An 11,353-nucleotide genomic window follows, 5' to 3' on the forward strand; every position below is an offset into this window, starting at 1 on the left:
GAAGTGTTGTAGCCCAGACAATGATGTAAAGGGCTCAGCAGCCTCCAGACAAAACATTCATGCTTGCTGGTGCTGGAAGGTAGGGACGCTGGGCTGAGATGCTGGTAAGCTCCCACCATCTTCCTCCTCCAAACATGACCCTTTGACTTGCAGGCTTGCTCCCTTATGTCTGCAGTTCTAGTGAAGGCTGGCAAGGAGGCCCTGTGTCAAGGGAACTAACCCTTTTCCCTGTCAACACTCCCAGCGCACTGATGTCTCTCTGAGGGACCTCAATCCACACACCTTTCCTTACACCAGGGTTTGCCCCAAAAACTCACTCCTGAGTTTAGCCAGCTTGCTTAGGCTTGCTCTTCTGGGAAGAAGAGAAGGAGTTCGCTGAAGTCTCCCAGTTTGTTTTTGTGTGAAAAGTTCTGTTCTAGCTCTTTCTATGTGCCAGGCACTGTCACTGTCTGGGTTCCTCTGCAAGTTACTGAGATAAACCGAACTTGGACCACACCCTGACTGTTCAGATGGAAGACAGACGTTCACACACACTTAACACACCCTTTGCCAGCTCATCATTCAGGGGACATTTCAGGCCTCACCTTCTCCTGCCTGAACAACTTTCACCATTTGATGTCTCTCTGAGGGAGTCACATCCTGGGTGGTGCTGTTTTAGTGCTCACAGGGCCTACGTGACAAGAGGCACTGAAGCTCTGGAGGTGACCTGCATGCTTCAGGGCCATAGAATCCCAGGCCTCCCCACAGAGCATCCCTGCACAGGAATCTAGAAACAGCAACAACACTCCCAACTCCCTCACAAGGCTCCCTTCTGTCACCTCTGACTCACACTTGACTGTATGTCTCAGTTTTCACTAATCAGGAAGCCTCTTGCGATGCTGTTACTGGGCTGTTGGCAGGAATGGAGAATTCTCAGTGGTTATCAATTTCCCTCCCCCCATCCCCACAAAATCGCCAGGGGATTAAGGAGGGTGGTGGGTCCCAAGTCACTGGGACCAAACATCAAGGGGTCTACCTAGCAGTTTCCTGTCCTCTGTCCATGGACACTGTGTTTATTTGTCTGTTCATATGTATTCATTTAAGACAGAAGGGAAGGTACTGGCTAAGATGTGAGCTGAAAACTCCGACATGGAGCTGAGGCATGATGTAGAGACATTAATTGTTTCCCCAGGCCCCAGTTTCTCTCTCATCTCTCAGGTCTGCTAACTCTGGTTGGCTCCGTCTTCCCTCGGGCTGGCAAGGTGGCCAAGCTATCCGGGAACCACAACCCCCCCACCTCTAGTCCAATTCCAATGGAAGTGCCCGGACTGGTTCTCACTGGCTCTAATTGGTCTGGATTTGGTCACATGAACACCCTGAACCTATTACCATTGTCAGGAAAATGTAGTTCACCCATTGGCCAGACCTGAGCTTCCTGTTACACCCTCTTCGGGGTGGAGTCAGCTCCACCAGGACCACACAGACTGTAAGAGAAGTGGAAGTAGAGAAAATGAAGGCAAATGCTTGTTACGACTAATACTTTGAGCACCATAAACACTTCACATGCGTTATGTTGCTTGGCACCTACCTCTAAGGTATCCATACTGAATGATAAGAAAACCCAAATTTTACCCCAAATGGTGGAGAAGGGGTGTGAACTCAGCTTTTCCTGGTTTCAGAGCCATGCGTTATGTTGCTTGGCACCTACCTCTAAGGTATCTATACTGAATGATAAGAAAACCCAAATTTTACCCCAAATGGTGGAGAAGGGGTGTGAACCCAGCTCTTCCTAGTTTCAGAGCCATTCTCATTCCATTTTGCCTATAAATCACTCCATCTTACAAACCACTCAAGCTTGAAAATCCTGCTTTCTGGCACCTCTCTTTCTCTCTTATCCCCCACATCCAAGTGTCATCAGGTCCTGTTGTTTCTCCCTCCCCCCGCCCCCCTGCACATAGGTTCTACTCCATCTGTCTTGGCCCTGCCAGCCGGCTGCCCCTGCCCCGGGCAGCCTTCATTACCTCTCTCCGAATAAAGACAGTAGCGTCTTAAGGGATCCTGGAGTCCCTACTACAGGACCCCACGATGGTGGGCTCAGACCGGACACAGTTCATAGACCTGCCTCATTTAGCCCGTTTTTTTTTTTTTTCTGAACCAACATTTTTTAATTGGTGGAAGTTTCCTCAAACTTAATTATTATTTTCAGCTTCTCTTAAAAATTGGAAGATCCAGAAAGCATTTAGGCAAGTTTTAAAAATTTCTCTGAGCTCAGTTTTCCCATCTAAAGTGGAGATAGTAATACCTACCTGATAGGGTTGCTGTGGTGCTCACGTGTGGACCCGTACAGAGAACGTAGGCTCAAATGGGCTCCCGTGGCATTCCTAATTATGAAAATAATCTCCTGGATTCCTGTAGCATCTTTCTCTAGATACCCAAATGGCTCTCACCTGTGTGGTCTCCATGAGACTTGGGACAGTCCTGTGAGAGGGTTAAGAGCAGATCTGGACACCACTATGTGAAAAGAAAAAGTACGATACTGGGAAACTATGACTTTTCTAACACCATGCCATCAGGTAGAACCAGGACTAACCATTTTGTCCAATGCATTATCCAGGAAACTTTGCCAAATCATATTTTATAAACATTCTTACAATGTTTACAAGATGTAAACATCTTACAATGCTTACAGAAGACATTCAGACGAGACAGAAGCAAGACGAGCCGTTTGTTCTACCTGCGACTAGCCACCAAGGGGAAGTTACAAAATCTTCTCTGAGGCTGAAGGATTTAGGGATACTAATCATGCAAATAGTGCTCCTGCTGGAAAAACAACATGTCTACCACCACACCATTAATCTAACCAAATGACGTAATCAGTTTTACTGTTAGAGTCATCAGGTATGATTATTGGTGAGAACAGCATTATAAAATACTTTGAAGCCATTAAAAAACAATGACATGGGCTTCCCTGGTGATGCAGTGGTTGAGAGTCCGCCTGCCGATGCGGGGGACACAGGTTTGTGCCCTGGTCCGGGAGGATCCCACATGCCACGGAGCGGCTGGGCCCGTGAGCCATGGCCGCTGAGCCTGCACGTCTGGAGGCTGTGCTCCGCAACGGGAGAGGCCACAGCAGTGAGAGGCCCGCATACCGCAAAAAAAAAAAACACAAAAAAAACAATGAGGCAGATCTATCTCTATGTACTGAGATATGGTTTACTAAAAAAGTGCAGAGCAATAAAAAAAAGGGAAGATCTGTCAATATTAAATCTGCATCTCCTCATACCAATAATGCATAAAGCTGCATGGCAGCTGCCTGCCTTAAAAAGGGCATCCACGCTTCTGTTTGCCCACCTCCTCTTATTGTTCTTATTTTTTAAAAGTAAAATTTAAATATTAGGAGAAGTACTATATCCACAGATTTTAAAGTCTGAAAGTACAAACAGGGATACAGTGAACAGTCTCCTTTCAACTCCTATCCCACAGCCAAATAGCTCCCCTCTCTTGTAGCCTTGCAGAGATGTTCTGTACATACACAACCAAATACACACACATATATGTATTCATACTCTTTTTCCCTTTTCTTTACAAAAATGGTAACTCACTAAACTCCTTGTTCTTTACCTTGCATTTTCTCTTAACAGTGTCTCTTGGAGATTATTTTGTATCTGTACAAAAAAAGAGCTTTCTCGTTGTTGCTTTTTTTTGTTGTAGTATTTGTTTGTTTTGTTTGGTTGGGGGGGATTGTTTGTTTTTGTTTTACTGCTGGATAGAATTCCATTCTATGAATATACCATAGTGTATTTAACTAACACCCTACTGGTGGACTTTGGGGATAATTCCAATCATTTGCTATTATAAACATTTCTATAACAAATAATCATCTACAAATGGTACCTCACACATTAATAAGAATAAATTCTAGAAGTAGAATTCCAGGGTCAAAGAGTAGATGCTAAAATGAAGCTTTTAATCACAAGGTACAAAACATGGTATCAGAAAGATTAAAGATGGGTCTTACTATACTTGCTACACTACACTGACTGACCCATTTGATATCTTGCATTATCTCTTCCACCAGACAATAAATTCAAGCAAGACAAAAACCTGTCTGTCTTATTTATCATTGCATCTTAGAACATAGCATCAATAAATAGTTGCTAAAGGAAGGGAGAGAGAAAGGAAGAGTATATTTTATTTTTTTGGCTGTGCTGCATGGCATGTGGGATCTTAGTTCCCTGACCAGGGATCGAACCCATGCCCCCTGCACTGGAAGCACAGAGTCTTAACCACTGGACAGCAAAGGAAGTCCAGAAGAGTTATTTTAAATAGAGGCTAGTCCTTGGGTACGGTGACCCCAGAGAGGTCCTGCTTACCCAAAGACCCTGATTTTTATGACCTAATGAAATAAGAAATCATCAGGCTCCCTAAAAAGTCTCCAAAGTACACCAGAGGGAAAAATAAGAGAAACTCAACACCAAGGTCAGGCCATAGGAGAGTGAACATATTTCCTTCTGAGACAAGGAGCTGTGTTAGATGCTGCTCTCCTAGTTGGCCCGAGTGAGAACAATATTGTGGATGCCAGACTCACTATTCCAGGAAGGGAAGAGCTGAGCTGGAGATAGAAAGATGGTCCATCAGGGGAAAAGATAATCAACCCTCTGGCCTCATTTTAGTTTTAACTAGATCCACATTTGCTCTCCAGCTTGACAGAATGACGTTGACAAATGCCTTTTGTTTTCATCCAGATATTCCCCAGATGGTTTCAGGAGTCCCTGAGTGGTATGTTTTGGCACAAATCTACCCATAGGATCTTCAAGAAAGCTCATCCCTAAGCAAATTCAATAAAACAAAATGAACAAGTCCTTGCTGCTAGCTAGAACTTTCTCCAAACCCAGTGTTAAGGCCTGATGCATTTTTCAAACATGGAAGCCACCAGCAGACCCACAGTAAAACTTGTTGAATCTTATGAATGCGTGAAGGCAGAGCGTTGAAGGTGTCAGAAGATGACACTAAGGGTTTGAGAACTTCCTCCCTCCCAATCCAATAAAGCCAAGTTTGGGAGGAGGAAGGAGAATAAGAAGGACGAGGGGGGAGAGCGGGCAGGAGAGACGTGGTCCTGACCGCAGAGACGGGGATGAGCCTGGGAGGGAAGCAGGAGGGCAGTGAGGCAGAAGTCTTCCACACTCTGGTTCAGAGACAGAGAGAAAGAGAAAGAGGAAGGGCAAGGAAGGGAGGAGATGGGAGGAGAGGAGGGCAGAAGCCAGAGGAGGAGAGAAGAGAAAGGGAGAGAGGAGAGGAGAGGAGATCTGGGGACACAGGAAGACCTGCTGGGCTCCCCAGGTACCGTCTCCCCAAGCTGGGAAGAGCGAACACCTAAATACCCGCAAACCTCCTTCATGGAAAAGGCAGGTCCTCCTGGAGGAAGACCACAGAGTCCATGAGACGCTGCCTCCTGGGAGGTTATGAAAACAGGGGCTGCGGGCAGGCCAACTGGAGAGGCGTTTTGGCGACGGTTTGCCCTGGTATGTGAAAAATTTTTCCTGCTTAGATAGTTGGCAAACATTTTAGAGGCAAAATGGAATTTATTAACAGAAAATATTTGTCAAGGATTATTCCTTCCCCCTCCCTCTGTTCTTTTCTTTCTTTCCTTTCTTTCTCGCTCTCTTTTTTTTTTTTCTTCTTCCTCTTCTCAGGGTGGAGGACTTCATCAGCCAGAGTCTTTCATCTTCCTTTGTGGTCTGGATCTTTAAGCCTGCCTTGAAGGAAGAGAGAGATGGCTTTAGGGGAAATGCTCACCCCCCACCCCCAATAGGATAGCTTCCTTCTCTACATGCAGGTGTCAGCTTTCTACCCGGAAGAGCTTGGACTGACATGGAATTATCTTTCCAGAGGAATTCCTTCTGTTTCCCCCTGGCATGGGCTTGAAGCACCCCCAGAATTGGATCTGAATCTATAATTGCTATTAGTGCTGTGGCTCTTATCTTTTTGAGCCTCCATTTCCTCAGGAGTAAAATGAGGGGAGAATAATACTTAGCCCTTGCCATTCTTGTGAAGATGAAATGAGAAAGTGTATGTTAAGTGTCTGGTACAGGGTCTGGCCCAGAGTAAAAACCTCAGTGGATGTTAGTTCTGCTCCGTTTTTTTTTTGTTTTGTTTTTTGCGGTACGCGGACCTCTCACTGCTGTGGCCTCTCCCGTTGCGAAGCACAGGCTCTGGACGCGCAGGCTCAGCGGCCATGGCTCACAGGCCCAGCCGCTCCGCGGCACGTGGGATCTTCCCGGACTGGGGCATGAACCCGTGTCCCCCGCATCGGCAGGCGGACTCCCAACCACTGCGCCACCAGGGAAGCCCAGTTCTGCTCCTTCTGATACAGGACAGAGACCCTGGTGGCAACCTGCTCACAGGGTTAATCAATTTAGACTTAGAATATGGTGCTTTGGGTATCAGTTAATAAAGGAGAGGTGACACTCAGCCTTGATGAAACCTGCACTTAACCAGAGGCAGCAAAAATGGACAATGTTTATTGAAAGTTTACTAAGAACCAAGTGTTCTAAAACTTTACAATATTACTTAACCCACCCAAGTACCCTCCTATTTTCCCAAGGCTGATAGTATTAAGTGGCTGAACCAGCATTGAACACAGACCATCTTCTTCCCCAAACTACTTTCTTAACTGTAATGGATGTTGCATCGAGGTAGCGATGAAAGGGAAACACGAAATCATATTTTTGTGGATTGAACAGGCTTGCAGATCAGCTTTTCCAGATCCGTTTTGAGGGGGAGGGAAATGAAGCCCAGAGACAGGAAATTCTCACTCAGGGCCATGTAGCTGGTGATGGTGGAGCCAGGAGCAGAAGCCCAGCTTCTGGAATTTCGGGTCAGTGTACTGCCACCTAGAAAGAGAGGACCAGTAGAATCTGCTGCAAGGGAGAGACTGCTGGTTAGCCACATTCCTCTTGAGAACTGTGGGTCTTGACTTAGATCCCCAAATGAGAATTTAATCTAAATTGAACCCACCCCAAACCAAATATTTTATCAAGCACCTTGACTGAGTGCTTGCTGTGAGGGGGGCACCCAGGAGGGCAGATACCATGGGGGAGACTGAGGCGGAGGACCCCTCATTTGTGGAACTGAGAACAGGCTTTGGTCCATGTTATGCTCATCTCTGATGAGCTAGAATGTGGCAGCTGCAGGGACATGACTCCAGAAACCGTTGTTAGGCTCTGGGTGGAGATGCAGAGGAAGAGGGACCTGTGGGGAACAGGGGTCAGGAAAGACTCATTTGCAATGACCCTAAGAAACCATGGGCAGGGCGTCATTGTTTCCCGTCTAAGCAGAGCCCAGCCATACCTGTACACACGGGTACAGCCATATCAGCTCTTAAAATATTGAAAACATCCTGTACCACTTGGTAAACAGCCAATACCCTGAGCCCCACTAGTGCCTGGGCCACCCCATTCTCTCTCCTGGCACCTTCATACCTCCCTCCAGTCCAGCAACTAAAGAGTTAACACTTGCCTGAGCAGAGGTCCTTGGAGCGCAGACTCCTGCCTTCAGAGCTGGCTATCTGTGAAGACTGGTCTAGGACTAAACTCATTCTTACTGCTTTTAAATAGTTTGAATGTCACCTCCAGATGAAACTACCCAAATGGAATGAGGCATCTAAACAGAACCACATGGGGTCCATCTGGGATGGCTCCTTGGAGGACAAATCTTGCAAAGGAAATCTGAAGGGGTAAGAGATGCAATTTAGTGGCTGGGAGAGTGAGGGATTGGACAAAAACTCTGATTAAGGGGCACTCCTCCTGCGCATGCTGGGGCTTAAACACAGGGTTCAGGCGCCCTTAACTACCCTCTGGGCCCCTCCCCTGTGACGGACCCTGAGGGCAGGCCTAGCAGCCAGTGGCCACATGATTAATACTCCTTGATCTGCCCAACTCCCCGTGGTTTCCCTGCCAGCTGCGCCCTCCCTCCCCTCTTTGCTCCTAGACAACATGTGCTGGAAGAATGCAGGTCAGAACAGCCACAGAGGGCTCCCAGCAACCCCTGAAATCCTCTGCTCGGCAGGGGCCTCCAGAGGTTATCTAGGCAGGGTCGAGGATAGAAGACTTTCACTGGGATGCAGATGCTTTTCAGGGAAAGAGGTTTGATCACTTCTGGGGGATGGTGTCCTATATCTTGTAACAGTTGGGAAAGGGCTCCTTAAGGCTTCATCTCAGTCCCCTCTGTTCAAAGGGAGAAAGAGTGAATTGGAACAGGGAGGAAGGGAGAGGAGGGGAGGGCCAAAGCCCATCCCCTCCCCCTATCTTGCTATGGAAATGGAGGAACCAGATGGCAGCTCATTTCACTGGCTCTGGAGCTGGACAGCCCTGGGTTCACCTCCGGGCTCTCTCCTTACCAGCTGTCTGACTCCGACAGGTTATCTAACCTCCCAGAACCCAGTTTCCTCATCTATAAAATTGGAATAATAATAACTCAGGGTCCTTGTAAGGATGAAATGAGGCAATGGATGGAAAGCATCTACCCATGTGACTACTGTTAGTTCCCTTCTCTGCCTTCCTTATATTAAGTTGGGCAAGAAGACAAAAACTATCTCCCTAGCCATTCAAATATTCATAAAATAAGCTTAGGAATTCTTTCTGCCAGCTACATATTTTCTCGCATATCTTCACCTGGTCTTTTCTTCCCTCGGGTTCCCCATCCCTGCCTGGTCATCTCCTGGGAATGAAAGAGTAAGAGATGCCCAGACAGTCAGAAGATGGTTCCTGAAGCCAAGCAGAGATTTCAGAAGGGACAGTTTCTACCGCTTTGTACTGCATACCAGGAGCCTCTCCAATGTTCATAGTGTTTAACCTGGAACTTCACTTCCAGGAATCAAAGTGAAAACATTTGAAGATTTAAAGCTTCAAAGATTTATGTATAAGGGTATGAGATATGTGTGTGTATACACACACACATGTATGTCTGACACACATATTTATTTTACGTTTAGGTTGTGGTATACATATGATGTGATATATATATATAAAAACATAACCTAAATGTCATGTAAATGCTAAACAAATTAAATAAGTAAATAAATAAAAAATAAATAAATTTTGTATGCTAGAACATTATCAAGCCATTAAAAATTAGGTTTGGTGCACCCCAATGTTTATAGCAGCATTATTTACAATTGTCAAGATATGGAAGCAACCTAAGTGTCCATCAACAGATGAATGGATAAAGAAGATGTGGTATGTGTATACACACTCACACACACACACACACACACACACACACACACCAATGGAATACTATTCAGCCATAAAAAAGAATGAAATTTTGTCATTTGCAACAACATGAATGGACTTGGAAGGTATTATGTTTAGTGAAATAAGTCAGACAAAGAAAGACAAATACTGTATGATATCATGTATATGTGGAATCTAAAAAACACAACACACCAGTGCATATAACAAAAAAGAAGCAAACTCACAGATATAGAGAACAAACTAGTTGTTACCCGTGGGGAGAAGGAAGGAGGGAGGGACAAGACAGGGGTAGGGGATTAAGAGGTACAAACTACTATGTATAAAATAAATAAGCTACAGAGATATATTGTACAGCACAGAGAACATAGCCAATATTTTATAGTAACTATAAATGGAGTACAAACTAAAAATTGTGAATCGTTATGTTGTACACCTGAAACATATAATATTGTAAATCAACTATACCTCAATTTTAAAAAAAGGAAAAATACACTGGAGCAAAAACAAATAGGTTTGGGAAAATATTTAGTGAGAGAGAGACTCTTAAAATATAAAGCACAGTGAAAAGTCAAGACACATACTGTATTCATGGCACGATCTCAAATATTCAATAGATGTTTGAGTACAGACAAAAGGCTGCAAGGAAATTCACCAGAATATAAATTCTGGTCAACTCTGAGTATTGGAAGGAAAAGTGAGGTTTATTTCCTTCATTACAAAAGTAATCCATGTCATTGTAGAAAATTTGAAAAATGCAGAATGGGATAACCAGAAAAGATTGATTTGAATTTTTAAGTATCTTTAAAAAGAATGGGTGGTTTCCAATGAACCCACCAAAAACAGCGGTCAAAATCATCAGCTCCTCTATTACCTGCTACCCACCTCCAGTGTTTGTAACACTATCCTCCATACACACCTACACACACACACACACGTGCACCGACCCCTGCCTACACATATGCACTCACATGCATGCACAGAACACACCTGAGATCCCCACCTAGGCATGCGGTCAAGTCCCTTGGGGTGGTTGCAGGAGCCCGAGGCTAAGGAGAAAGTGTCTGCTGGAAGGATGGAAGAGAAAAAATAAGAGGAAGTGGGCGTGGGGCTTGTGAGGGAGGAGTGAAATGAGAAGGGAGGGGGAGTGGACTTCTAGGAATAAAATTCCTGCAAATCACCATCTTCGTTCAGAAAGATGAGCTGAGTTTTTCCAGGGGAAAGAGAGTCCACAGGATGGTTGGGGTGGTAGTTGTTTTAAGAAAAATAGAAGCAACTGGTCCGGAAGAACTTGAGGGGCTTTTGCTCCCCAGCACCAGGGGCGCCAGTGTTCTGTTGCCCCTTAACAAATCACCCCCCACGACTTCGCGGCTATACGAGCAACAAGCATTTATCGTGCTCAGGAACCTGCAATTTGGGCGGGGCCGGATGGGAGCAGCTCACCTCTGCCACGTTCTGTCTGCTGGGCTGGCTGGACTGGGGGCTTCCAGGACGGCTCACTCACGGGGCTGGCACCTTGGCACTGGGTGTTCAGCCAGGGCCACGGGCCCAGAGCCTCGCTTCCTCCCCATGTGGGTCTCTCCTCCTCACAGGCCACTTTGGCTCCCGCTCAGCACAGTGGCTGGCTGCCAAGAGCGAGCATCCCGGGAGACAGGAAGTGGCAGCTGCCTGTTTCTGAAGACCTGGACCCAGATATGGGCACAGCACCTCATCTACTGTATTCTTTCGTCAAATGGTCACAAGGGCAGATTCAAGGGGAAGGGAGACAGATCCCGCCTCTCAAGAAGTGGATGGTCAAAGGATTTGGGAACTGTGTTTTTAAACTTCTACAGAGGGCGACAGATAAGATCAGTTCTCAGGGGGTTCATCCAGACCAAGCTGTTTACAGCATCACGGCACTCATGAAGGGTGGATGGGATAAGAATTTGTGGGGTGAGCAACGTTGCATCATATCCATAAAGAAGCAGCCTGCTCTGGCCTGGGAAAGGAAAGTCCAGTTTTTCTTTGTGGTCCGCTTCCCAGCTCCCACAGCGTGGATCTCTGCAGCCTCTGGTCCCCCCCACTCCTCCATCCATCCCTAACGACTTTGAACAGCCTCATGATGGTCCTCAGGGCTGTGACTC

General features: G+C 46.1%; 1 long non-coding RNA gene across 4 annotated transcripts; it reads right to left on the reverse strand.

Annotated features, from left to right (window-relative positions):
* Positions 1 to 5,554: 5,554 nt before the first annotated feature.
* LOC132495126 (uncharacterized) lies at positions 5,555 to 7,227 on the reverse strand. Of its 4 annotated transcripts, none has more exons than XR_009533218.1 (3): positions 7,070 to 7,227; positions 6,654 to 6,872; positions 5,555 to 5,731 (listed from the first exon to the last, which is right to left on the reverse strand). It is a non-coding gene; the product is annotated as an uncharacterized LOC132495126 (long non-coding RNA). The 4 variants fall into 4 exon arrangements; XR_009533215.1 differs by having other exon boundaries at positions 6,654 to 6,899; XR_009533216.1 differs by having other exon boundaries at positions 5,555 to 5,735; positions 6,654 to 6,899.
* Between the last annotated feature and the right edge of the window lie 4,126 nt (positions 7,228 to 11,353).

Source organism: Mesoplodon densirostris, chromosome 8 (assembly GCF_025265405.1).
Source record: "Mesoplodon densirostris isolate mMesDen1 chromosome 8, mMesDen1 primary haplotype, whole genome shotgun sequence".
Lineage (NCBI taxonomy): Eukaryota > Metazoa > Chordata > Mammalia > Artiodactyla > Ziphiidae > Mesoplodon > Mesoplodon densirostris.